The following is a 25,202-nucleotide window of genomic DNA, read 5'->3' on the forward strand; positions in this document are numbered from 1 at the left end:
ATCTCTGCTTCATTTAAAATCATCCCCACATAACGTAAATTCCTCACTGTGTATTCACACAGAACAATGTGGGTTTTGGATGCCATGTGACCTCTAAATCGTGTTTCCTACTTACTTACCACGTGTTTTCTTCCCCTGAAAGTAGAACTGTGCTTTTTTTGCTGTTGGCTTGCTTTTTCTTTCTTTCTGATCTTTCTGCTCTCTCCATGAGCATGATCTTGCACACAGATGGTGTCTCATCAGTGGGCTAGGATGTCAAACCCTTCCTTTGGTTTCTTTACATGCCATCACTTTGTCATTGCTTTCCTGACGAGAAACTACAACGAGCAACACCCACAGCATGTCTGTATCCGGTGCCGTGCATCACCATGGAGCTGAGCCAGTGGTGTGCACGATGCACACTTTGCTTGAACTAACGCCTCCCTGGCTCTTTGGCTTGCACTTTGAAAGCTTAAACACACAGACATGAGTCATAAAGACATTCATTTCAGGAAGCCAGGTTGGTGCCCTACAGAAAGTTACACAGACATGAATGCTTTCTCAGCACAGTGGCACTAGATTCACTGAGAGTTTGAAGTGGTCACATTGGAACTCTAAACCTGTTACTGATGGCAAGAGGCTCTTCAGGTCCCCAGAACCCTCTTGTCATAGTTAGGGTTTCTACTTCTGTGATAAACCACCATGTTCAAAAGCAAGTTGGGAAGGAAAGAGTTTATTTGGCTTATATTTCTATATCACAGTCCATCATCATCAAAGGCAGTTGGGGCAAGAACTCAAGGAATGACCTGGAAGCATAGAGTAGTACTGAATGCTACTTCCAGGTTTGCACCTTATGGCTCAGGCTACTTTCATATGGCATTCAAGACCACCAACCCAGGGGGAGCATGGCCCCACAGTAAGTTAGGCTCGCCCGCATCAGTTACTAATTAAGAAAATGCCCCATGGACTTCCCATGGGATAATCTAGTGGTTGTATTTTCTTAACTGAAAAGCAACACTAAGTTTCTAAACTAGCCAGCACACAAATGCTATGCAACGGAATTGGGCTACATTAAGATGTCAGAATCAACTGGTAACCTCAGCTTTAGAAATATAAAATATAGAAGATTCTGAACATGATAGATTTTAAAATTTTTTAATATTCCTGGAAAAGTGAGCATTTAATTACAATATATGCATAAGTCTTGGTGTATGTGTGTTCATGGATGTATTATGATAAATGATAGAATACGTTGAAAACAGCATTTAGATACCTGTGCCTAAAATTTGTGTTCAAAATCAGTAGTTAAAGCCAAGAAAGAGTGATTTATTTTGTGTATTGCTGTGGTGGTTTGAGTAGGAATGGCCCCAGTAAGTTTATGTATTTAAATGCTTGATCATTAGAGAGTGGAGCTATTTGACAGAATTAGTAGGTGCACCTACTGAGAGTAGATACGGCCTTGATGGAGGAAGTGTGTCACTGGGGGTGGGCTTTGGGGCTTCAAATGCTCAAGCCAGACCCACTGTCTCTATCTACCTGCTGCCTACAGATCCAGATGTGGAACTCTAAAGCGACTTCTGTCCAGCACTGTGTCTGCCTATATGCCGCCATGCCTCCCAACATGGTGACATTGAACTAAATGTCTGAAATGCAAGCAAGTTCCAATTAAATGCTTCCCTTTGTAAGAGCTGTCATGGCTATGGTGTCTCTCCATAGCAATGGAACATTGACTAAGACAATTGACTTTTTCTATTATCTCTTGCAAATCAATTGGTGTTTATCTTTTTTTGTTGATTTTTATTGAGCTCTACATTTTTCTCTGCTCCCCTCTCTGCCTCTCCCTTCCCCTTCAACCTTCCCCTATGGTTCCCATGCTCCCAATTTACTCAGGAGATCTTGTCTTTTTCTACTTCCCATGTAGATTAGATCTATGTAAGTCTCTCTTAGTGTCCTCATTGTTGTCTAAGTTCTCTGGGATTGTAGTTTGTAGGTTGGTTTTCTTTGCTTCATGTTTAAAAACCACCTATGAGTGAGTTTATATGATAATTGTCTTTCTTTAATTGGTGTTTATCTTAACTTATGTTTCTTCTGCTTCATCGTCTCCCCTGAATCCATTCCTCTAAAGAGTTCCACAAGCCAGCATGGATAATTTGGTACCTTCTTCCTCCCACTGCTGCTGTCCCTGGAAGGCTTCTCTTACTACACAGTAAAACTATCTTGGGAGATGTAAATGGATGCTGACTCCTCCATCTTAGGAGTTTTACTGAATTGATTGTGGAAGAGGTCCATGTGCAAGCATTGCTTTGACATTTCCGAAGGTTTCTAACAGTCCAGCTGGTTTGAGAGCCACTGAGCCAATTTTCAACTTCTCAAAACCATTTTCTGAAAGTGTGTTCCACAGATCCCCTGAATCAGAACAACCAGAGGGGATTCCTCAAAAGACAGGCCTCCAGTTCTATCCCCAAACAAGTCAGACTATGAATTTGAGAACCTTCTAAGATAATGGCTTGCAGATTTATTTTTCTGGGTATTGCTTGTTATCATTCAAGAGCGAGGGAGGCCCATGGAGTGGCAATGAGTCATCACATGCTCCTGTAGCTGCTCTCTTAGCCACCAGCTCCTTTCTTCTTTCCTGCCGTCTGCTCTGCTGAGAAAAATCAAAATCTCCATAAACGGTGGTAGTTTCTTTCAGTTAATGATGACAGTCTAACAGAATCTGACCAGTAATCCACAAGAGGCCGACAAGAAGCAGAGCTGCAAGGCCTTAGCTTCTTTGTAGAAAGCTTCCAGAGTCCCTTGCTCCTGCCTTTAACCCCTTCTCTCTCCCTGCTTTGAAATCCTGTATGCTGCCATCTTGTGATCATGAGGGGCAAGCATGATACCCAAAGGCCAACTCACTAGAGCTGATGTGGAGCGATGGGAAGGGCCCAGATCTCTGACATCATTAAGAAACTCACAGAGACTTTTAGGATTCCGTCTCGCCTCCCTGAGCCCATTCCTCAGAGGAACTACACTTCAGAGTTAATACATCAGCACTCGCCCTTAGCTTCTCTCTGGAATCTTTGGTTCTGCTTCCTCCACTCCTGCGTCATCCTAAACATCCTAAAATGAAGGACCCTACCAGGTCATCCGGACACGCCACCAAGGTCCTTCCCATACCACAGTGCTCTGTCTTTGCTCTGTAAGAACATGCACCCTCTCTGTCTTCTCCAAGACAGGGAGAGAAGCAGGGTACAGGGAATGGGGAACTGTGAGCCCCTTCAAACTGCTCTTAAGCCGTCACACAAGGAAATCCAATAACTAAAAATATAACCCTGAACATTCTACAAAAGATAGGGAAGAGGAGTCATGGAGCTCATTGAGCATCCATCCCCACAGCTCTGGGTGTCCATTCTTAACCCAGCCTCCCCTTCTGAGTAACCCTGGAGCTTACAGGTTGCAAATGCCATATTCTGCTCCAGAAACACAAATTTAATAGATCTTGACAGGGCTCAAATGCATGTTTTAAAAGCCTTAGAGATGTTTGGTGAGCATCCATAGTTTATAACCCTAGATCAGAAAAAAAAATCAAAATAACACTCAATAGTTCAGTCAAGTAATGGCTAAGTCATTCCCCAGCTCTCTCTTTGGTGAATTTTAATTTTTCCTAATTAATTTTAAAAGAATTTGCAACTAAACAAAAAAGTGTTGAGTCTTCCTAGGATATTCCTACTTAACATAAGTGGTTTCTACCTAACGCCAGTGCTTCCTTGGCATAAAGCAGGAGGAACGGCCTCGTGGTCCCATGTTTCTTTCTGTGTGAAGTCACACTATTTTAACGACATATGGCTTTTGGCTGCAAACTGAATTTCTACAGAGAGCAAGCAGTTCCTAAAGGAATGGAAATCCGTTAGGCACATTCCAACATTCCCTGAACACTGGGACACAAAATGACGCTGCGGCTCTGCACACTCCTGAGTCTGTCATTGACTCAATTTTTCTGCACAACCTTGAGTTCCCTTCAAGAGGAGAGGAATAAAATTCTCAGTTCCTTTCTTAGTCTGGAACTTTATTGTAAGCTAAACCCTATTGCCTTTTGGGACTAGTCTTAGACTATGAGTGCAAGTTGAAATTATTGGAGAATAGCAACACGAGGGTGCAAGTTGAAATTATTGGAGAATAGCAACACGAGGCGGTAGCGTTGTATCAAATGGAAGGGATGTGTTTGCTCAAAGTCTCAGAGGACTCGGTTGATTTTCATTATAAATTCACAGACCTAACATTTTGTCACTGCCTATCTGAGGCAGATCACTCATGGTGTGATAATAACATTTTCCAACATTTTCTTCCCTCGGGCTTCCAGACACTAACATCAGGGTAGGCATCACCTGTCATAACTCCACACCAGTACTTTAAGACCCTGGGTACTTATTAGAACGCAACATGTTTCAAAGAATATTACTAAATTAAAAGTATAATCCCTGAAGCCGAAAGATGCTCACGCGCCCTAGTTACTGGCTTATGCATTTAACTGAAATGGTTTGCCATAGAAACTGATCTTTCATTGACCGAGCCAATCCAAATAAGACTAGGGTCTTGTAATTACCAAGAGAAGGCACAATTGATTGCATCGATTCTGTTCTGTGAGCCCTTTTCATTTATTTCTTGTGAATCGTAAACAACTACAGAGAGATCTCACACCCACTTTTTCGTTAAGGACAAGGCAATTCATCTAACTTTCATTTATGTCTCAGTTTGAAGAACCCTGTGATCTGGCCTCCGGGATTTAGAAAAAAAATAGATTCTCATCAGTATTAAGATTACTAAGGAGAAGCAGAAAGATTGTTCTGTGTCACCACAAGGGGGGGGGAGGGAGAACCACTCATTTTACAAAGGCAAGGACATAGTCACAGCAAGATGCAGAACTTCCCTGCCAAGGTCATAACACAGCATACACGTGGACCAGCAGACGTTCTCTTTGATAGAGAATCTTCTGGGTAGGATTCTGAAAGAGAGAAAACATACTTTTTCACTGCCTTTATTATGTCCCCAGTGTCTGATGCTGGCGTTTGATGACCTTCTGTATCCACATCATCATTTAAGGCACAGTTAAATAATTTTCTGCAGAGCAACCCTTGGGCCAGGATTGGGGCAGGGTAGAGATCCATTTCCTGTGTTGGTAGGCTATGTCTCTCACCTCTATAAATGTCGTCTTTGTTTTGTAGTCTTACCTGTTTTTTTCCGGCATGTTCTCAGCATGGTCTTTCTACTGACACGTCACTGTGTATTAAAATGGTGCCAAAAAGCAGCTATGTTAGCAGAATGTGCACAAGGCCAAGTATTGAACTTCATCTTCCCCTGCTATACTTTTGATTGTCAGTGTTCACTACACAAAACCATCAGTTCTCCGTAGGAGATGTAGCTATGGGAGATTGCCTTCAAACTGATTTTGTGTTGACGCTTGGAACAAGCCAAGATGGATACTGTCTTGAATCTAAGGCTCTATCTTTTCTCTGGGATTACTTCTTAAAATTATGATTCCTTCTAGTGAAGGGAAGTACACTGTTCATTGCAAACAAGTGTAATTGCTATTAGAGAACATATCCCAATTTAGAGCTGGATTTTTTTTCTTTTTCTTTTTAAATATATCTGTTGGCTCTAACTGTGCATGTATGAGGGAGGTCAGAGGTCAACTTCAGATGCCTTTTGTTATTGGTCTCCACTTTAGTTTTTGAGCTACACTCGGTTTTTTAGCTTATATTTGGGCTACACTGGCCACCGAGCAACCAGGGATCTGCCTGTCTCTGTACATCCTCTCCACCGTCACCAAGCTGCCACCAGAGGAGTGACAAGTGCATAAGCCTCACCAGCTTTCACGTAGGTGCTAAGGATCTGAACTTGGATTCTCGAACTTACCAGCAGGTTTTACTCAGTGAGTCTTCTCCAGAGCCCTGAGAGCTGGCTTCTTTTAAGGTTCCCAGTTGTATAAAATTCTTTCCTAGTTTTTATTGCTTCCTGGCCTTTCAACTCAATTTCCTCTAAGGTTTTTTTCTCAAATAGAGGAAGTTGGGCTGAGACGGGGTAATAAAGTTTGCCCATATGTCTCAAGATAATGCCTTTTATACATTCTGATTACAAAAGCGAGTCCATGTCGGCTACTCCTGAGACAACTGTTCTTTGTTTGCAGTTCAGCTGCCATGTTCCCTGAGGAATCAATCAGCCTACCTCAGCAACTAATCCGGCTGACAGAGGGATATCAGGATGTGAGAACAAAGGATAGCAAGGCTGGAATTTCAAACTGAATCTCAGAAGTGGGTGAGGTAATGGGCAGGTAGCTCCTGGAAAGGAAGCATTGAAAGGGACAAGAGAGCTGACTCAGTTTAACCAACTCCCACATAGAGGGTTCCAATTGGTTCCAAGAAACAAAGTTCAGTTGCGTCATCCTGGAGACAGGAAGACAGTGAAGGACGTGCTTGGAAGAATGGAGAAGAAGAAAGGCTTGAGCCCTGTGGGTGGTATTCAGTGGCCTCTCAATGCTGCCCGTAAAAGGCAGCACATATCCAAGAGACAATGGTAGCGTTAGTAGCGATCGCCTACTGCCTTACAAAAGAACACAGGGCACTTCGAGTCTATCTTGAGTGCTCTTGCGAAGGTCCACACGAACAAAGAACCATGAGTCAGGAGCCGAAGGAAATGAGTCAGAGGATGGTGTACTCGGCTCTTGGAGCTTTGGCATCACAGCCAGCCAACCTGACTTACAGTTTGTCTGAAACAGAGAAGCAAAGTTAGTAAAGACGTGTTAACAGTAAGATTATTATCTTCCGGCATGAAATGCATGTCTGAATCCCATGACTTCCGATCGAATCTTACAGTGAAGTTTTTCACTTTCAAAAGTCCAAATGGCCTTCTGGCTTTTTCTGATAAACATCTGTATTAAGCATGGTGCCTACTAAAAGTATAGAAAACACCTAAACCCAAAGAGATGATTTATGTTTTCTCTCTAAGGGGCATGAAAATCAATACATGTTTAAAAGAAGCTAAATTAACAATTTGAAAGCAGCAGTCACAGTAACTATGCAACAGGCAACATCACAAAATGTGCCACCTCAGGGTCTAGAAAACGTTTACAAATTTTAGTCAATAAAATATCAGATTGTCACTGAGTGGGAAGATAGACTTCATTTCTCTACATTCAGTTCATCCAAACACTGTTGTGATGAATGAACTTCTCTTTTAAGGCAAAGGAAGAACTTTGTCCCGGTTTATTTTCTGCTTCTAAAGTAGAACAGAAAACCTAAGATCGGGCAACTTATAAAAGGAGTTTTGTTCTTACAGTGTTGGCACCTGGGAAGGCCAAGACTGAGAGGCCACATGGGGCACACAACTTCTTGTTGGTAGGTATTGTCTGCATGGACTCCAAGGAGAGAGTCGACCATCACATTAGGTAAGGTGGGCACATGTGAAGGACAGAGCCAAACTCTGTCTTATCGCAGAGCCACTCTTGAAATGATATAGCAACTTCCCTGTCCATTAATCAATGAATGGATAAGTCCATTCAAAAAGGTTCTGTCCTTGTGACCTTTGGATAAGTCACAATGAGGTTTTAATTTCAACAGGAGCTCTGATGGGGACATTTATACCATATCAACCATGGAGACAATTAGGAAACTCTCTTGTGTTCCTATCAAACTTACTTTCTCCTTCTACTGTTTTATCATTTTGTCTTTCATGGCCCTTTTCACGTCTCCATGACAACCAAGTAAAGGAAGCATGACACATTTCTGAGGCCTCATTGTATCCTTTTCAAATTAGACCCTAGTGGCAGATGCCTGCAGCTCCAGCTCTTGGGAGGCGAGCAGGGGGCTCTCAAGTTTGAGGCAGAGTTAATCTCAAGCCTAGCTGCATAGATAGATCCCATCACACACACACACACACACACACACACAATGTTTAATTCGTTAATTGAAAATAAAACTCATCATTATCAGGCTACCCTTATTAGCTGCTCCAATCGTCTCAGAAAACAGGTTTAGCTGTCTCTGTTGTTTTTTGTTTCCATGGAAACTTGTTGGAATCGCTCTCGTTCTTCTCAGTTTAACTTCGTTTACCTTCCACATTTGTCCAGCAGAATGCACGAAAACTGCAGCTGCATTGCCCAAGTATGAGTGGAACACTGGTACCCGAAGCCGGCAACAAAGAGTCAAGCTGATAAGCAAGTGCCAGAGGATCACATGTGGTTTAATCTGCCAAATCATCTGTCGGGGTCCAGGGCAGAGTACAAGCAGCATCCCTGAGGAAATACACAGTTTCGTGATGAGGAAGGAAACCCCGGAAATAACCCAGTAACTAAAACTTCTTCAACAGCTATACCTTAAAGCTTCTATTTATTCTAAACACTTTGTGTTATAGATTGACTCATTTGGACTTCATTGAAAGAACACGAGGAAGGTATTGTTGTCTCTATATTAGGGAGAATGAGATGAACACGTGAGTGACAATAGACTGTCAATGTCACACAGCTCAGCAGTGGGGCTGCTGGCATAAAGGTCTAACTCCTTTATGCCATAGTATTTGAACAGTATTCCATAGTGCCCTGCTTGGATTACAAAGGAAACTTATTGATGAGGGGTGTTTCTAGAAACAGGGCCAGCAAACCTGACAGGTAAAAGCACCACATTTCTCTTCCGTGTCTGTAGTCTGTAGTTACTTTAGGTGTTGGCCATAATTTGAAAGGAACAAGAGGGATTTAAACCTGAGCCAGAAGAAATAGATGTCTCGATTGAAGAGCAGATGGACCAACAGCCATAGCTGTATTACTGAGCCACCCGGGCAACATTAGATATAGAAATTGGAGAAATTCAGGGCGGCAGGAATCATAGAGATGGATCTGCCTGCCAGAAGCTACATGTACTGTACTGGGATTCCTTCTCTGGATTGCTATAGCAACTGTTATTTGCACCAGATGACTTAGCAATTGATATAACATGTCTCCGTTGGTTCAAAATATTGCCTTTCCTCAACCTTATGAATAGTAAGTCATCTAACATTTGAATTGTTTTCTTAGGGGTGGGTTATTGTATTCAATCCATAGTTAATAATCAAACAGATTTTAATGCACTTGTTTGTGATTTGGGTTATTCATAATGTTTTTCTTTCTTATGTAACACATAGTGTCGTAAAAACAAGATGTATTCATGATATAAACTGATGTCACTAATCTTACACTTTGGGTTATATACACTGTCTTCTTCCTGCCTTTCAGAACTCCTTGAAGAATGTCCTGGTGTTTGTGTGGTATAATAATAAAAAGTATATAGAACAAGAATCCAGCCTGAAACGCTCACTGTGTAGAAGCTATAGCTGAATTAATGATTGCTACTTTTATTTTCTGTATTTATAATCACATAGATATTTCTAGAAGTGAAATTACTTCTTATAAGTATATGTGTTTTAAATTTTACCAGAAACTGCCAAATTCCCTTGAAGAAAAAAAAATCCATAGTGTTTATTCTCCTTCACCATAAAAGGTATGCTCTTCCCTATATTCAAGTGCTTGTTTCTGTTTGACTCTTTGAAACCAGGTCTGTTCTAATTTGTTTTCTGTTGCTGTGATAAAAACACTGAGACCAAAAGCAGCTGAGGGATCAGCTCTTCTACTCTGACACCCTCAGGGCTGGCTCACTTCCCCCAACAACAAGGTCAGCTCTAGTGTGCTGCCCAGGTTGGGTGCAGGGCATTCTCCTTGTATGTCTTCTACAGCAATCAGGAGAGAGGGCTCTGCACTGTGCCTGAGCAAAACAGTAGAACTGGTCCTAGTGATCTGAGTGTGGGTGACCCCAACCTGAGGACATGGGGGTAGAAGAGCTGGCCCTTGTTGCACGCTGCATTAGGTGAGCTAGCTGAGGCTGTGCTGGAGAGCTTGTCCAGGTAATGGCGATGAGGGAAAGCTGGCCGGCTGAGCAACCCAGCTACCACCCAGACCCCTAACCAGAGCTATGAGGTGGCCCACCATGACATACCCTGCATCTGTGAACTGCTGGAGCGTGTGAAGAAGATGAATCTACAGATCCGAAACAGCAGGATCTCCATGACACAGGACAACAGAATATCCAAGAGGAGCCCCAGCAAGAACCCATTATTGGTAGGGTAGCAGAAAAAGGAGGCCTTGAGCCAGATCTTCTGACAGAACACTTGCAGGTAAAGATGGATGGACTAAAGGGAAAACTGTGCCTCAATGGCCCACACTACAGCTTCCATGACAAGATGATAATAATGATTGTCTTGCTTGTTTTGGTTTTGCTGCTGTTGTTTTGTTTTGTTCCTTTGGATTTTTTTTTTTGGTTATTCTTTTAAGTTTGATTTTGACTGGGGGAGGTTGCAAGGGCAGAGGGCAGATTCGAAGGGACAGGGAGATGAGGAGGATGGGGACACATGATATGAAATCCACAAAGAATCAATAAAAGTTGGGTTTTTTTTAAGCAGCTGAGGGGAAGAAAGGGTTTACCATCACATGTAGAAAATTAAACAAATGTTCAGACTTTTATTTTATATTTATGATCATCATGTTCTGATGTTTCTTGAGAAATGTACCCATGGGGTAGATTCCCAGACTAGATGTACACAAGAAAGCAAACAACAACAGCATGTGTCTCAGACTCAGTGTGGCCAGCTGTCTCATGTTCTTACCACTACAGCTAACGCCTCCCTCACTGCCATGTTTTCCCAGTATTAACAAACCATACTCCCAAACTGTGAACCAAACTAAACCATTGCTTCCTAGTCTGCTTTTGTCAGTTATTTGATCCCTACCAACACATATTTAAATAACAATTTATAGTTGTATAAGTTTATATATATATATGTATATATATATATTTGTCTTATATGTGTATGACTTTTTTTTCAGTGCTAGAAATTAAACCTAGAACCTCAGGCATGCAGCTGTATTCCCATCCCCAACCCTCTTTTTCTGAAAAATAAACATTACTAGACAAGGTTAGCATCAGAGTAGAGATGAAAGAGGAAGGTGGCCCAAGTTTAAAACAGATCAAAAAGGGATGGGGAGACAAATGCTTTGGTGAAGTGTTTGCATCTCAAGCACAAGGACCGGAGTTTTCTCCCCAGAACCCACATAATAAAAGTCAGACATGATGGCAAGCATGTAATCTCAGAACCGCGGAAGTCGTGATAGGATCCTAGAGACTCACTGGCCAGCTGGCTTAGTCAAGCCAGTCAGTTACATCAGTGAGAATTTCAGTGTGAAAACAAAGCAACAGAAAAGGTGTGAACATCAGCTGCATAGCAACATCCCAGATGGTCCTCTGGCCTATATATGCATGCCTCATGCAAACAGGAGCATGCAAATACACATAAACACACACACACACACAAAGATAAAAATAATGCTAGCTTTGAGAGCTGCGGGACGATATCAAAAGGTTTATTTATTAAGTTCTTATTGGAGCTCCATCATGAGAAAAGAGAAGGTGAAAGTATGAAGTAGAATAAATAGTGGCTTAAATGTGCCTACCTGTGGTAGATGAAATAACTAGGGCCATTGGCTTTGCAGACAGTCCTGTGGAAACCAAGGCTAAAGACGACATCGTCAAAACAAAAGACAGCCTAGCAGTGGTGGCCCTCGCCTGTAATCCCAGCACTAGGGAGGCAGAGACAGGAAGATGTCAGAATTCCAGGCCAACCTGGTCTACAGAGTGAGTTGCGGGACAGTCAGGGCTACACAGAAAAACCTTGTCTCAAAAGACAAAACAGTAACAACAGAAATACAAACACAAAACAAGGCCAAAAATGTGTTGCAAAAAGGCCCCAAGTCAAATGATCACTGGGTTCTCACTAGCGGCAGTGGGCGCGAGCAATGTTTGCTTTCTTTATCGTTGCTGCCTTTTAAACGAAAGTTACCCTAGTCAGCAACTGCAACTCTGCCCCTACCAAGCAGTGGTTTGGCAGCAAGAGCTACAGCCTGAGGAAATTCTGTTTCCTCCAGCGCTATTTCAAAGCTACCAAAGGATTGTATCTAAATCTCTGTCCCTCCAAAGAACTCAAGATTCAAAGGCTGAGGTAGAATTCTGCTTCCCAAAGAGGCTGAATAGCAAGCAGGTCACCTAGTTCACCTCCTCCCAAGTCTCCTTGCCCCCCTTAAGAACCCTTTTCCTTCACCTGGCTTCTCCCAGCTTCCAGCCAGCTAGTTGCTGACTCAACTCCCTTATGCTGAAGAATTTTATTTAATCAAACACATCTTTGCATCATTAAACAAATGTTCCAGAGCATAAACATAAGTAACGCACTTTAAAATAATATTCTACAACAGGTAAGAAAATACACTTTCCAAGCAATAAATTGATGATTTTATGTCAGTACAAAATATTTAGCTCTCCCAAAAATATGCTTCAAAAGTCAATAAAGAAGTTGTCAGATGGAACTGAACAATTCCATAACCTGCAGATTCACCTTGAGAGCAAAGGAAAACAAGATGAAATGGGAACACAAAGATCTGGGAAACAATACTGAACATCAGAAGAAGTAAACCCACCTAAGAGTATAAAAACATTTTTCTTCACTTTTAGAAGTACACATGACTAATTAAGGTTTCAAACTGACATTGGTAGTGGAAAAGATTTTTTTCACCCAAATGTGATGAGGATTTAATCTTTAGCAGACATAATTTTTCCCCTGTCCAGAAACTGACAGTTGCATTATAAATATTTTTATTATTTTCTGAAGTGAAATATATATTTTCTACCAGTGCTTACTTTTCATTCGCTCTTTTTTGATTTTTTTTTTCCTCCCCAGACCTGGAAAAAAAGGTATCTGGACTTGATAATAGAAGTTATCCTGCACGCAGCATTTTATTTAGAATTATTTATTTATTTATTTATTTATTTATTTATTATGGTTTTTCGAGACATGGTTTCTCTGGTTGTCTTAGAATTCCCTATGTAGACCAGGCTAACCTCAGAGTCAGAGGTCCACCTGCCTCTGTCTCCCCAGAGTTCGGATTAAGGGAATGCACCACCACAGCCTAGTTTCTCAAAGCTCTTTCAAAGGGAACACTTTAATTCCTAATCAATGAACTGATAAGTAAGGAGTCCAGTTCTGAATAATCCGAGCTCCTAAATTCCAGGAAATGTTGGAATTATTCAGCCAACCATAAGGTTGCACTTCTGGGTCCTAAGGCACATGTGGGCGGACCCTTGGGAACAAAGGGCCTGCGTGACCCACAAGCACACATGCGTGGTTAGCTCTACCCGCGAGTCAACTAACCCCCTGTATGGGCATGGGTGGGTCGTCCACCATCTGTGTCATCAGCGTCTGATGTACTCCCGCAAAACCCTTGTGCGCATGTGCAAGGCATAGGGACGCCTGTCATCAGCGTCTGACGTAGGCACGTCTTTCCATGGGTTTGTTTGCGTCTCGTGTCTTTTTCTCACTCGCGTTGGACATTTCAAGTGTTGCTTTATTAACTTTGCAGTGTTTAAGGTAAACAAAAGTTTAACACATCTTCAGATCAGGGTCAAATTCTTTGAGGAAACCCCCCACAAACAACAATATTGATTCCAAAATTATAACATAAACATCCTCTAAACAAAAAAAACACAAATTCAGACATTTAGCTTAAAATGTCTCAAATACTGGTGAACAAAAATAAGTAAATTATATGCTACTAAAAGATGCGTGCATGCAGTAACAATTAATGAAAAAGAGGTCCATGGATCTGAAGGAGAGCAGGAAGGAGTATATGGGAGGGTTTGAAGGGGAGAAAGGGATGGGAGAAATATTTAAGTATATTATAATCTCAAAATTTAAAAAAAGTAAGAGTAGTGACTGGAGAGATGGCTCAGCGCTTACAAGCACTACCTGCTTTTCCAGAGGACGGGAGTTCTATTCCCAGTACCTCCATAGCAGCTTACAACCTTCTCTTAACTCTAGTCCCTGGGAATTTGATGACCTCTTTTGGCCTTCATGGGCACCAGGCACACACATGGTACACAGACATATGTGCTAGCAAAACATTTATACACACAAAGTAAAAGTAAGTACATATTTTATTTGAGAGAAATAAGTGAATATATATCCAGAAAAAAAACTATCAAACTCATTTCATAGTTGTTTCTTTACTAATTTCTATAAATAAGTAAAAGATTATTTTTCCTGTGTTCACTGGCTTGACATTTGGACTAAATGTCTCATCAATTCCAAGTGTCTTCCTATGAGCAATTAACCTCTTCACATTTCATCTCCAAGCATATTCCTCTCCTTACTACATGGCCCATCGCCTTTTTTGTTCTTTTAAAAATAATATGATGATGGGATGTCCCGGACGGCTCGCGGAGTCCAGCAAGGATGGCTGTGAGTCCCTGCAACGCCATGCGGCCAGGGGAGTCAGGTGGGCGGTTACGGCGGATAAAAGGCTCATAGGACATAGTATTATTTAAAGAAGAGGGAGACATTTATTGCTTAAAGAAGAGAAAACAGAGAGAAAACAAAGACACACACACACACACACACACACACACACACACACACACACACGCACCAGAGAGAGAGAAAGATGGCGGCGAGGGAAGTCCAAAGTGGCTGGGGTGGGTGTGGTTAGTTCTTAAAGTGGCAGCAGAAGACTAACAGCCTTACCATCTGCTCTGTCTCAATTTCCAAACCTAACGATGGTCTGAGCCCACTCTCATGTTTTCAGAACATACATCTCGTGCTTTTCTTTTCCCTGTAAAGTCTCTGTGGCCTTCTCTTTTCTTTGCCTTTTCTATCAATCTAACTGGTTTAACTCAAATCCAAGAAGCCTGGAATCTGGATGGGGGGGAGAAAAAGAAGAAGAAATAGAGAAGATATTATCTATGTCTTAATGATAACTTGCTGTGGAATAATCCTTTGTACCCTGTGAAGATTTGTTACTTGGATTGGTTTAATAAAAATTTAAACAGCCATTAGCTACACAGGAGGATAGGCAAGACAGCCATAAAACAGAGGATGCTGGGAAGAAGAAGGGCAAAGTCTGAGGAGACACCATGAGATGCAGAACCAGCAGGATGGGAAGTACCTACATGAGGTAAACAAGTCTTGGGGCAGCACAAAGATTAATAGAAATGGGCTAGTTTAAGTTAGCAAAAAACAAGCTTAAGCTATTGGCTGAGCATTTATAATAAATGTTACATCTCTGTCTGGTTATTTGGGGAGTAACTCACAAGAGAAAGCGGATGAGAGGTCTAGGCAGAAAAGTCCACCTATAATAGCTAATATTGAATGCTTAAATTTCTTCACCTAGTGCTTACCTATGTAGTAGATGCTCTTGAGAAGGTTAAGTCTCCAACTCAAGTAGCACATGAGTATAAAAAGATAAAGAGTCAGCACTAACGAGATGGATCAGAGGATAAGAGCACTGACTGCTCTTCCAGAGGTCCTGAGTTCAATTCCAGACAACCACATGGTAGCTCATAACCATCTGAAACGAGATCTGGTGCCATCTTCTGGCCCACAGGGATACATGCAGGCAGAATATTGTATGTATAATAAATAAATAAATCTTTTTTTAAAAAAAAAAGATGAAGAGTCAATCAATGGTAGTTGCCTGTCTGAATCTGAAGTTGTATCTTTAGTGATTTAAGCGTGGTCCATCTAGTTCCTGATACTGACACCTCTAGGTCTTTGATGACATCAACACACATTTCCTCCAGAGCATATGTCACCAACACAAAGCTATTGTTCTTAAGCCCAAATAAAAAAAAAGTGAAGGTGGAAAAGGGAAAATCATGGGACACAAGGCTGCATCCACAACAGGAAGCTGTAACTTTGACCTTTCAACTTAACCTTCTTCAACTCTGCTAAGTCCCAGGGAAGCCTACATCTCCTATACCAGAATGTACTTTTAGTACACACAGTAAGTGGGTCCCCGAGTCAGATCGAGGAGAACCTGAAGGTCTCCAGGAATTTGTTCCCATGGAAGTCCAGGAATATTAGCTGATCTATCTGTCTGTCAGTCCGTCTGTCTGTCTGTCATCTCAGGAACCAGCACCCTTGAGAGCTTCTTTTCAATCAAAACTACCACTGCCTGAGTCACACTTCTGCATGAAATTGGCAGGATTTGAGTTTCTGCGTGTCAGAATCCATGCCGCCTGGTGAAGGTGCCACAGTTCCTTCTAAACTTAAATGTGTTGGCCAAATTAATTCCATTAAACTCTGCGACCTCCATTGCAGAAAGCTCATTAAAGAAGAATATTATGTCATTGTCACTCTTACTCCACCACTGAAATCTTCTTAAGGGAACAAAACTTTTTAAATGTCATGGAGTATTAAAGGTAAGGATAAGATTTTTGCCCTTTTTTTTAAAGCTGCAGTTGCTGGGGTTTCAACCCAAGCCTCACTCACTCTCAAACATGCTAGGACGCGCCCTTCCAATGTGCTAGAGCACCATCTTGACAATCCGCAACCTACCTTGAAGATGACCCTGTCCGGTCAGGCATAACAGAAAGAGAAAATCCATCAAGATAGGTATGTTGTCTTTAGTGGAAAAATAGAATAGATGTCATTTGGTTTTTGAAGTGAAATCTTAAAAAAAAATATCAATATATCCTGACTTTTTTTTTCTTAGTCTTTTAAAAGTAAAACTCTATACAATCTAGTCCAATGCTTCTAAAGGTAGCTTAAGTTATTTGGGGTCTTTCACTCTTTACAATCTATTGTGTTCCAGCTCATGCCTCCTGATTGCTGGATTATCAGTATGTATCACTGTGCCCTAAAGAGACTATGTGGCATTTAATATACAGAATTCTCATGTTATTTCAAGTGTCTCCTCCAGCCAGACAAATCGTTTCTTCGGCACCAAATTGAGTTTCCCCTTTACTTCTTCCTCAACTCTGAAGCTGCCTTGATACTGCTGTGCACAGGTTTCTATCACCTTTATTTAGACTTTTAGCTGTCTCCATACAGACTTCTCTTCTATATGCTCATCTTTAGGGGAACGTTGAACAAAGTAGCGGTTCTACTTCCAGTTTTAGACTTCCAACCTCAGTTAACGATTAGGAAAATAAATAAAAACCCATGTATTAGTTACTCTCCTCATTACCATGACCAAACACCAGCAGGAAACAACTTAATGAAAAATGGTTTATTTTACAAAAGCTCAAAGTTTCAGGGTACAGATCATCATGGGGGAGCACTGCAAGCTGAGTGTAAGGCAGATGGTCACTTGGTATCCATAATCAATAAGCAAAGAGAGATGAACATTGGTACTTCACTGGTTTTTTTGTTTTGTCTTGTCTTTTTTCTTTTCAGTCTAAGACTCCTGTCCATGAAGTGGTACTAATCACACTCAGGGTGTATCTTGCAACCTTACTTAAACCTCTCTGGAAACACCACCCAAGATGGGCTCAGGGGTGTGTCTCCTAGGTGACTCTCAATGCCATTAAGATGGCAAGCAAAACTGACTATCACATTCATCCTAAGAGTCATTGATTCAATTACTGCCAATAGTGGTATCTAAAATATTGAGAGCACTTACTATGCAGGGCACAACTTACTAAAAGGATTATCTCATTTTATCCTGACAGGCTTGTGATACAGTAGCAATTGGACTGGAAAATAATTGTGACAGGATGTATGGAAAAGATGTGACCAGATTTCATTCTGAATGTCACCCTAAAAGGCTAAAGAAAGAAGGATGTATGGTGGCTGAAGGAAATTTCACAAATGAGCTGCCCTCAAGCTGAGTTCTAGGTAAAATATAGGGATTAGACAATACAACAAAAGGGTTCTCCTATCCATGCATGAATACATTGGAAAGAACAGTGATATAAAAGAAAGTGGTCGGCTTAACAGGAAGAGTAGTAGAAGCACAGAGACAGTGAGTGACTTTCCCAACAAAAAGATGCTAGTAAACGCTGGAGACAATATTAGAACCCGGTATGTCTGACCCTATAGTCTGTGATCTCAGCTGTCACCCAATTAGACCTTAAGCAAGTATATGTAGGTTTAGATAAATTCCCACCTAGAGTTCTTCCATATGACTCATGATATATATCGTTTTTAAAACCTTCAACTTGTTCATCACAAAAGACAATTCTTAACAGAAACGAGTTATGCAAATGTTATGTAAACACAACACCTGGTTCATAAACGTCAAAAAATTAATAGTGAATAAGTAGTTAACATGACTCAAACTGGAGCTAAATATTCAGCTAGGACTTTTTGACAACCTTCCAACCGACATCCATTTCTTTAGTTGACAGCCACCTGGGAACACATTCTTATCATTTTCACAGGACTGAAGTATGAAAATATTTTGTATCCAGCCAAGCTGACTTTGATGTATTCAAGATGTAAAGATGCAGAAGTTTTAAGTGTAAAGAATTTGGGGTCTATTGTATAAGTGTGTGCTTCTTGTTAGAAGATGAACCTAACCCAATTGAGAGAAAGTTAGAGAAACAATGCAAAAAGAATTCATGGTGAATGCTTAGAATATTTAGTCCAATTAAGAATAAGGTCAGAACAGGATGGAAGAATAATTAGATATGTGATCTTCAATGAAAGCAAGGGAGTGAGAGAGAGACTGATAGAAAGGAAGCTCAAACTCATTGATTGTTAATAGCATTAAAGAATATGACATAAAAGCCAGGCAGTGGTGGCGCACACCTTTAATTCCAGCACTTGATAGGCAGAAGCAGGCTGATCTCTGTGAGTTCGAGGCCAACCTGGTCTATAGAGCTAGTTCCAGAATAGACTCAAAAGATCCAGAGAAACACTGTCTCAAAAAAAAAACAAAAAAAAAGGAATATGACTTAAGACTCAAAAACTAGATAGTAAAAGATTAGCAAAAAAATAGAAAAATACAAATTTTCAAAAATATGAAAATAAAAATATTTTAAGAGCAAAGAAAGCATATTATATTAAAAGTATGGGCAATATATCTCTTATAGTGCCTATAAAATAATTTTAAAGCATTAAACCAAACGTAACAGCTGTGTCAATAAACACAAATGAGCTTGTGTTAACTTTTAAAGAAAAAATGCCCAATTAAGTTTGAAAGACCTGGTTTTATGCTGTACACAAGAAATACTAAAATGAACATGATTCAGAAAAGTTTAAAATGAAGGTGGAACAGAAAATGAAAATTATAACAAAATGACACCTGAGGTTTTGATGCCAGACAAAAGGGAATTTGAGTTATTAAATGAGGTGAAGGACGATTTTCAATGCTAAACAGTAACAATACAAAATGAAAAGCAATTGGTTATGAGCATGTATGCATGGAGAGAAAGGCCAGGAACCATACTGTAATATGGAATGTTAGCACATCACTCTCAGCATAAGACAGTAAAGTAGAGAAGACTCAATGCCACAATCAAGAAGATGGATCTCATGAATTGTTAGTGAATGTTATGTCCTAATAACAGAAAACACATTTTCTTCCAAATCACTCACAGAACACGTGCAACAGTGATTCTATCTTAGGTCAAAGGGGGGGGGGGGAGAATAAGTTACACAAAATAGACCACTAACGCCCTCTATTGACAACTCAATCAAATCTTCAGTTACCGATAAGGTCTTTTTTCATTGAAATTTAAAAACTTATATATAACTGCCTGTCACAGACCAGAGGGTCGATGTGGCAGTGAGATACAATGTGGTGACCTGGACTGGGTTCTGGTACAGAAAAAACAACTTGAACAGGGACAGCTAAAGAAATCTAAATAAAAAAATGAAAAATAACTCATATTAGTATATCAACATTGATTCTTATCTTTGACTGATATAACATAATAACATAAGATATTAATAGTAGACAAAAATGGTTGAAGTGTATATGAGGATTCTCTGTACTGTGTTTATAGTTTTTCTGGAAATATAAAATCAGTACAGAATAAATGGAGATACATTCATTGGTCAAGGGATGAAAACTTTTCCTTGTGAATAAGTTCTTGAGATGTAACAAATAACATGCCTTAGTTAGGCTATTATTGCTATTGTCATTAAGAAACAACATGATCAAAAGCAACCTGGGTGAAGACAGGGTTTATTTGGCTTACACCTTCAGATAACTGTTTATCATTGAAGGAGGTCAGGACAGGAACTCAAACGGGGCAGGGACCTAGTGCTAACGTAGAGGTCGGGAAGCCAGTGCTGCTTACTGGCTTCCCTGGATGGCTTACTCAGTCTACCTTCTTCTAAAACCCAGGGTCACATCCCAGGTATGGTCCCAGCCACAACGGGCTGGGCACTTTCTCCGTTGTGACTTCCTCCTCTCTGATGACTCTAGCTTGGGCCAAGTTGACACAAAACTAGACAGCATACAACATGATGAAAGGAGTAACGTATTTTAGAACTGAAGTCTATTAGAGCAGATACCATCATTTCTCACCATATGACATAAAAATTGGTAACTGTGTCAGATGGTGCATATGCTAATAGCTTGACTGTTACAACCATCGCATAAAATACACTTACATCAAAATCTCATATTATACATGCAAAATATCTGCCCTACCTCTAAAATTATAAAATGCTAAAATTAAAAAACGTAATTCAATACTTGTTGTTATTACTCAGTGATATTAATTGTATAAGATAATGGGTTTCATACGTGTACTTGTTGTGTTTTGATCTACCTACTTCTCTAAATACCATCTGTTGCTTGCCCTACCCCCACCACCTTCCCTTTTCTTAGGAGGCACCCTCTGTGTTAAGGTCATCTTGTCATGTTTTGGTAATGACATTGTCCTTAGTTTTTGGCTTTCATGAGACACTTTGCTGTTTGTATAGCTCATTTCACTTAACATAGTAACCTCCAATTCCAGTTATTTTCCTACAAAGAACATGATTCAATTCTTTGTATATCAGTAAAATTTCATTCTGTACATAGACCATGGTTGTTTTCTTTGGGGTGTTTGTTTTGGTTTTTTTCTCCTCATCCCTCTGTTAATGGACTCCTGGATCGATTCCATGGCTGGACACCCACGGAAGGAGGGTAAAGCACTTCCCACGCCCAAGGACTAATCAGGCCTGACTCTGCATTGCTTCCAAATTCAGACAAGATCAGGTGCACTGTGTGTGACATGGCCATAACACTGAATAAACAGTTATTAAAAAAGGAAATGTGCACCAGAAATAGCAGAATCTGTAAGGATGAATGATCATGAAAACATTTTAAATTTTATTTAAAATAAAATAAAAATTTTATTTTAAAGTCCATAGCACATACTTAAAGTTGTTATCAGAGGGGAATTCGTAGTCTTAAGTTGTTTGTTAAAACAAAGGGAAGACCTCTGTCCTACGCCCCCCCACTCTCCACCCCCCCACCCCCTACCCCCCACCCCCTACCCCACCTCCCATCAATGCCTGAGGCAGGCGGAAGTGCTGAGCTGGCTTTGAGTTTGGAAGGGTGGGAGAGTTGCTCCTGCCCATCACCAGCTGCAAAAGTCAGAAAAGCAGGCCCTGCACCTCTCCTGGGCAGCAAAATAGAGGCAAACCCATTGGCAGCCCCAATATTGTGAGCATAGAAAAGCTGTCATGTGGCATGGGCATGAGAGAGATGCCCCCCTCCACCCAACAACGCCTGAGGTAGGTGCCTAGGCAACACAGTAGAGCTGGCCCTGAAGCTGTAGAAGTGGGAGATCTGACCCTGAGGACAGGAAAGGAAGAGAACTGGTCCCACCCCTTGCTCATCACTGCAAAGGGAAAACTACCAAGAATATGCAGAAGAGCTCACCCTGGTGGTGAGGACAAAGGAGAGCTGGCAGGTTGACCAATCGAGCAACTACCAAAGCCCAGAACCAGGCTTATGTGTTGGCCGGCCCCAATACCCACCCCATCTGTGATCTGCTGGAGCATGTGAAGGAACTGGTCCTGCAGACCCAAAACTGCAGGGTCTCTATGACACAGGGCAGCAGCAGGATATCCAAGAGGGGTTCCAGTGAGGGCCCAGCATCAACAGTGTAGTAAAAACCACAGGCCTCGAACCAGACCACTGACTCTCTGCAATGAACACTTACAAGTAAAGATATATGGATAAAATGGTTTACTGTGTGACTCACTATGTCACACTACAGTTTCCAAGACGAGATCTCCCACCACCCTTATTTTTCTTTTCTTTTTTCTCTCAATTTTTTTTTTTCTGGTGAGGGTTGCTGCAAGGGCAGAGGGAGTATACGGAAAATGAATGGGGTTGAGATGCACGGCATGAAAAACTCAAAGAATAAATAAAAAGAAAGTTTAAAAGAAGGAAAGAATAAGAAAAGAAGACAAATGCCCAACCACAAAAGTTAAACAACGAAAATAAAATAAACTGAAATACCGTAGAAGGAGAGATATAGCAAATATAAAAGCAGAAGTTTATCAGGGAGACAGTAAAAGAATTTCGATCTAAGCACTGAGACAAGATGTTGGACTTTATCAAGAAGAAACATAATAAAAAACACTGGCTAATTTAATCAGTGAGAAAAGCAGAGAAAACATAAAGGATTAATAACTGAAAAACAATCCTTAAAACATATGATTTTTTTAAAAAATGAGATTACCTTGTAGACCTCTATACAAAAACATTCTAAAAACTGAACAGAACTTGGACATTTTTCTAGGGAAACTTTTAGCAAAGTTAACCAAAGTAGATTCATAACAGATATGAATTGCTGTAGAATGAGTCAAGTTCCTGAACTGCTGTGTAAATTTACACTTAAATTAGATGAAAAGAATGACAAAGAGCACTTATAAGAGGAAAAAGATGGCTAGGTGATTAGATTCCTCTCCTGTTTGGAATGTCCTCATTTTATGTTCACTTTTATTATTATTATTCTCTTCCACTTTGTTTCTGTCATATAAGTCATATTTCCTAGGCTGAACACTGATTCAGAAGAGATATTTTTATGTAAACTTTTCTTTGATGCTCCAATTCATATTGAGACCTTCTAATAACTTCATCAATAATGTAATTTCAGTTTAGGACTCTGACATCTAATGCCAAATGGTAAATATACCTTTCACATTCCCTTGTGCAAACAAATCATATCCCTGCTTGAATATTAATTTGTCAAAAGCAAGGGAAAGGTCCTCAAATTCCAGACAAGAGACTTGGCATTACATAATGTCTGAAACAGCTTTCTCCACAAGCACGCTTGACAAATATCTTGTGATTTGTCTTAGATTTCAAACCTGTCATGGTTTCTTTTATGAACTTTTATAAAAGAGCTCCTGTCCCAAGCTCTGACCTCTCCCCTTGGAAGCATTCCTGCTTCTCAGAAGCCACCATTTCAGTGGGTAAAAACGATATCTTCTCTTGGTCATCTTTCTCCTCTCTAAAGATTTTGCCTTTGAGTGGGATTATTTTCTCTCTGAATTGCCTCAGACTCCTAGCTAGTTTCCTAATAAGCCCTGGTTGGGGGTTGGAGAAAGTGGCCAGAAATAATCAAGAGTTGTCAACCATGAGCGTGGTTCATGCTGCAGTGAAGTCATGTTTACTTTTACGAAAATGAGAAGGTGCTGAATGAGGACCCCATCAAGTGATCATGAAAATACTGCTTCTCAGTGTTCCCTTTTCTTTGAATTTCCATGGTTTGAATTTTTGTGTTGTTGAGCCAAACTCTTAAGAAATAATGTCAATTACTCTGGCTCGTTTTTTTCATTTGTAGGATGGATGGTGTCAGCAGAAATTCTTTGAACTGTAATCTAAATTTTTGAGGAGAATAAAGTCTTCCTCTGAGCAGTGTTGTGTCTACAGGAGTCTCGTGAAGCCATGGGAATACATCTGCTCAGCAGCAAAAAATAAGAAGTCATTTTCCCCCTAGATATTCTTAATATGATAAAAAAAAATTTTAAAGTATCTTGGTTTTACTTAAACTTAACAATTTCCTACAGTTTAAACTTTAATTTCTCTTTGATTTAAATAGAACTTTTAAAAAAAATTGGCTCTAATTCAGTTCAGGCCGCCCTAGGACTCAGTCTGTAGCCCAGGCTGATCTCAAATTCACAACAGTCCTGATTGAGCCTCTCAAGACCTAGGGCTTTCAGTACACACAGCCATGCCTGACTTGACTTCTCTTTTCATTTAGAGCTGAAGAAAAATTTTGTCTAGCATCATTACTTCAAGTTAATTTTAGATGGGAAAGAAGTAAAAGCAGGACAAACTTTTAATTCAAATCAAATTCTCCAGTGTTTTCCACTTCTGGAGGAGAGCCGAAGTTGGGTTTAGACATTTTGTTCTGTTGATTAGCTGACATCTACTTCATCGGGTGTTTCTTACTGCCTGCCCAATGGGGAGGCTTTCTGGAGCTCTCTCACCGTATGACAGTAAAAAATACAAGGTAGAGCCTGATTCCACCAAACTTGCCATCTGACTGGGAAAGCAGATTCAGAAAAGAATCACGTAATGCTAAGTCATGATACATCAAGGGAAGACCAGGAAAATGATGTATTCTAGAGACATGAACATCTGGAACATTCTGTAGAGTCACGTGAGGCGCCTCCAAGGGAATGAATTGCATTTGCGTGGAGAGCTGAGGACCTATGGGTACCCAGAAGGCAAATGAGTAGAGGATAAAGGACATTCCCTTTAGGGCATGACCTCAAGCAGTTCAGTGGTGTAAGGAAGCCTGGTGTAAGCAGTGACCATAAGGAGTGTTTCTTGATACAACTTGCCATGAAACCCATCAACAATTTTGATAGAAAAAATAGGAAATGAGCCTGGGTATATACACAAAATAAATACAAGATAAACGTTGGCTTCTATTGTTATGACTTTCCATTCCAGATTCTTTTTTTTTAATTATTTATTTATTTATTTATTATGTATACAATATTCTGCCTGCATGTATGCCCGAAGGCCAGAAGAGGGCACCAGACCTCATTACAGATGGTTGTGAGCCACCATGTGGTTGCTGGGAATTGAACTCAGGACCTTTGGAAGAGCAGACAGTGCTCTTAACCTCTGAGCCATCTCTCCAGCCCCTCTGAGCCATCTCTCCAGCCCCCCATTCCAGATTCTCTATCTCTCCACAGCAGCATCTCTTCCCTGACAACTTCCAAAGACAGCGCCCCTGCTGCATCTTCCCAGGCATATTCCAAAACCTCTTTTAAAGCAGCAGAAGCAATCTTTAAATAAATGCAACCCATGCATGAGTTTTCCATACCTTCAGCAGTCACTGCTGTTAACAGCACGACGGCCAGTCCTGCTTACTAGGGATGGGTCTTTGTGCTGGGGATGCACCATGAGAGTGATCTTTTCACGGCCACTG

The 25,202-nt window shown here is 40.7% G+C and overlaps 1 long non-coding RNA gene across 1 annotated transcript; it reads right to left on the minus strand.

Annotated features, from left to right (window-relative positions):
• Positions 1-1,858: 1,858 nt before the first annotated feature.
• LOC146896157 (uncharacterized) lies at positions 1,859-25,202 on the minus strand. Its single transcript, XR_015004510.2, has 3 exons — positions 25,098-25,202; positions 8,067-8,248; positions 1,859-6,724 (listed from the first exon to the last, which is right to left on the minus strand). It is a non-coding gene; the product is annotated as an uncharacterized LOC146896157 (long non-coding RNA).

This window comes from Myodes glareolus, chromosome 1 (genome assembly GCF_982192425.1).
Source record: "Myodes glareolus chromosome 1, mMyoGla1.1, whole genome shotgun sequence".
NCBI classification, from domain to species: domain Eukaryota; kingdom Metazoa; phylum Chordata; class Mammalia; order Rodentia; family Cricetidae; genus Myodes; species Myodes glareolus.